Source organism: Protopterus annectens, chromosome 2.part2, assembly GCF_019279795.1.
Source record: "Protopterus annectens isolate FY-2018-M chromosome 2.part2, PAN1.0, whole genome shotgun sequence".
Taxonomy (NCBI): Eukaryota; Metazoa; Chordata; order Ceratodontiformes; family Protopteridae; genus Protopterus; species Protopterus annectens.
This window is the reverse complement of record NC_056730.1, coordinates 566393075-566397610: the sequence shown is the minus strand read 5'-3', so window position 1 is coordinate 566397610 and position 4536 is coordinate 566393075. Positions and strand designations below refer to the sequence as shown.

At 44.9% G+C, this 4536-nt stretch overlaps 1 pseudogene; it reads left to right on the top strand.

The window, feature by feature from the left end:
* Positions 1-4047: 4047 nt before the first annotated feature.
* On the top strand, positions 4048-4136 carry LOC122796084 (annotated as a pseudogene).
* Positions 4137-4536: the final 400 nt, after the last annotated feature.

The window sequence follows — 4536 nt, the reverse complement described above, 5'->3', positions numbered from 1 at the left end:
CATACATGACAACGCATACACTCCATCAGACAGCACCTACAGACAACTCCAGCACCCCATAACACACACAATAGCAGGTGATGGTGCAGTACAGTATCACACACAAACCCATAATTACACACATGTCAGCATGCAGGACATGTGGTGCTCAACAGCATGCAGTGCAACTGTAGTCAATCCCCATTACCAACATTATACATGGCTGTGATACATGGCTTTTGTTAGAAGGTGATGGCCCTCCCCCTGGAACACACTGCACCCATGTCCACAGCATTGCTGTGCATCTGTTCAGCACCCTGGCATGCACTGTGCACCATACCTCACAGGTGTACACACCATTGCAGGATGTGTATCTGTATGTCAGTTATGTTTCCTCTGCTGGTCACATCCTCTGTTTGTTATTGGATTATATGTGGGCACATGTGTTTTGTGAATGCCTGATGTGTATTCACAGATGTCATCATCAGTGGTGCATGTATGAGTGATATAAGACCGACCACAGACACAATGTACTGTATCTATGGTGAATGTAGAGACCATTATTGACATGGCACTCTCTTCCATGACATGCCATGGTGCAACACTACTGCATATGGCAACACTACACATACCTGATATGTGACATATGACCTAGGCAGTCAATTGCATTACAAGCCATATGTGTCAGTTGTGCAGATGCTGATTGGGATGCATACCATTTGTGGGTGCATATGTGTGCACACACATATCATGATGGTGTGTAGCAATAACTCCTATGTGTACTACTGTGGTCACAATACCTGGCAGGGGTATAGTAGCATGGGTCATCATCATGAGCCAGTAGTTGGTCAGTCAGGCCTGCAAATGTTCCCCAAACCTGCATGTTTGCATGCTAAACACATGCACAGCCCTTGGAGGTCATACAGTACCATCACTAGTGCCATGGAGTCAGGGTAATGTCTGCCACACTTCATGACCTTGACTGTGTGCAGATACAGCCATTCTCAGTGGGTTTGTCTCTCCCCTCCAGTACACTGTTGTGTTTCGGGATGACACACCCTCACCATCTCCAGCTACATTGCAAATGCTCTATACCTGTGGCCTGCACATGTGTGTCATATTGCAGTATCCCAAACTAGGAACACCATGTGTACTGGCATATTCCCTGCCAATGCAGGGCAAACATGCAGGTGTACAGTGGCATCAGCATTGCACAGATGGGGATGTCATCCATGGGTTGGGGTGAGGTGGGGATTGTGCAGCACATGCATCATAACTGCAACTTCCTGGACTTCCCCAACATGGTGCTGGGACATCAGAACACATTACAACACATGGCTTTCACAATGTCCCACCATTATGCAGGTCATATCTCTATTGAGCCCTGGCTGATGTTGCTTGTGGTACACATAGGTTCATAGGTGAGTATTGGTCTATTGGTAATGGGGCCTACATAAGCCTAGCCACAGGGGTTCCCAGCCATGCACCACCCAATAATGTTATTCCCCTGGCCCCTGTCAGGCTGTGGCACAAACATACTACCCCGGGTGAATTACTCATTTCCCATCCAGTTGTCAAGTGTTTTTGTAAAGAGGGCCAATGAGTTGCATTGCCTGATGTGAATGGGTAGTCTGTTCCAGAGTGTGGGAATTCCCCAGGACAGGGCCCTATCCCTCCGGTATGTTCTGTGTAATGTGTTGATGAGGGTTAGGACCCTGGAGCTTGTGTTTGTAGAGGAAGTGGGATTTTTTTATGTGTAGCATGTTCAACTGCTCTGTGTATGACATATCTGTGTATGTTAGGCAGATGTCAGCTGTGCCTGGGCAATGTGCACTGGAGTGTAGCCACAGTTGTCTGAGATGGTGGTCTGTGTATTGCATGTATTTGAGGCTGGTAATCCCATTAGTGAGGTGTATGCTCTCTCAGTGAACATGTACAGCATGCATTATGGGTAGGTGTACATGGCCTACACCTTAGCTATGACATGCACAGTGAACTGCCAAGCATAACCTTAAAACATACTCACCGGCATCCAGTGACTGCCTTGCTGGTATCCCAGAGGTACTTACATTGAGATGAGATAGAGCTGATGTTAGTGGCCACAGCTGTGGCATGGCTACAGGGTGGGTGCAATACTGCAGTAAAACAACAGCTGAAGTCCACAGTAATACAAATTATGCACAACTGGTTATCATACTACACAACAACAGACTCCACATCTCACATATGCATGACCTACTGTACAGATGCATACACAACAGTGGTCTACTGATGTGCCCTGGAACCTTACTTGCATGATCCATGTCTGGTGCGTGGGTAGCACCCACCTCCATGACTGCATATGTCTGTAGCTGTTGTGGGCGGGCAGGTGCCACCAGGCTCATGAGCAGCAGCTCCTCCACTCTGGTGAGGGGGTCTGGATGTTATGGCCCCCCATTGCAAGGTGGTCACCCCGCATGGCAGCAGCACAGTAACGTACATGGCAGAGCAGGTCACTACAATGATTGGCGGACCTGCTCCACCATGTATGTCGCTGTGCCACTGCCATGCGGCACAGCAACATACATGGCAGACCAGGTCACTACAATGATTGGCGGACCTACTCATATGTACAGTTGTGCATCCCCACCTCATTCACCCTGAAGACCACATCATTCCACATGACAGTGCACTCATGCTGGTCATGGTTTGTCCTTGAGAACAGCAGCTGGTAGTGCTGGATGATGCTGGTGAGCATTATGTCATCCTCAGCAGCACTGTATGCTGGATTCCTTGGGTGCGCCATAGTCCCTGATAGACATAAAAATAGAAATATGTCTGAGCAACTCATATGGCACGTTTACCATAATACAATGCACATATCAGTCACCCGCTTAATGTTCACACAAAGCAAGTGGTATGTCTCCAGTTTATCTACCATTGGGACATATATTGTATTGTACAACACTTTCTGCTATGTGTTTATAGACATGCTCCCTGTGGGGACACTAGAGTTGCTGGGCTGTTACAGAGTATTTCACCTGCATGCCATTGTCACTGCCACTATGTTTCCGCATATGCATGTCATATGCTTGCTATGTGATTGCTACACATTTGCCATTCTGTGTTATTGGGGATATTTATGCATGCTGTTGGACATGTTCTGGGATTGTGTGGACTATTACAACCCACATATGTTCCATGACAGTGACACAACAGTATGTGTAGGGGTTATTTGCCAGCAGGAACACCGCTCCCACCTAATGTGGACATATTACCAGTCCACATCACATCCGCGACCCACCATGGAACCTCATTATCTACTGTTCCAGCACTACCTTCATGTGGAACCACCTCAGTGGATGGTGCCCCCCCATGGAGCACACACAGACATATGTCTGTCACCTACAGTTAGGTCCAGGGTCTGGTGCATAGGGATCTCCACAGAGACATGGGATATGTGCTACATCACCTGGAGGCATGCAGTACACATACACAAGGTTAGACATGCATGTTCCTCCTGCTCAGCCCACAGCCCAGGCACATTTATGACCATGTAGATGCTGTTGTGACTGTCCATGGGTGGGTACCATGTTCCCTTTTTTCCCATATGGGGGCTCAATGGCCTCCACTGTCCAAATGAAACTACCCATCCACAGTGTTTAATCACCACATGTGTCATATACCAGCCCTGTATGCTGTCTCGTTTGTCACCCAACCAAACCTACATACCAGTATGTGCCTACTACCCTTCACCAACATATATATCCCATCTTCTCAAACAATTGTGATGTGTTCCCAACATGGGTTATGCACCACACTCCACACTCCATTTTGCAGCCATGTTCTGGTGTGTAGATATGTTGTGTATTGATGTGTGATTTTCTCTCACACATGTCATGGCAGGGGACATGTACTGACATATATATATATATATATATATATATATATATATATATATATATATATATTATATGTATATACCTATACGTATCAGTATTATCTGTATGTATACATGTGTACATATATATATATATATATATATATATATATATATATATGTATATATATATATATATATATATATATATATACTGATATCTCTTCAAAATGCATACATTTTTTGCCTTTTACTAAAGATTTCCATGGAGAGGATCAATAAGGATATATATACATATATATATATATATATATATATATATATATATATATATATATATATATATATATAAACATATGTGCATATATGTGTAGATATCATTATGTTCATAGGTTCATAGGTTCATAGGTAGGTACTAGGCTATCGGCCCAAGGGCCTACGTAAGCCTAGCCAACAAGGTTCCCTGGCTTACTCCACCCAAGAAAGTTATTTTCCTGTGCCACTGTCGAGCAGAGACACAGAAGTGATCCCCAGAGTGTATTTCCTATTTCCCATCCACTCATCAAGATTTTTCTTGAAGCATGCTAATGAAGAACTTTGCTTGACATAGATGGGTAGCCTGTTCCAGAGTATGGGAAGTCTCTGGGATAGGAATCTATCCCTCCAGCATGTCCTGTTTATTATGGTGACAAGGTTTA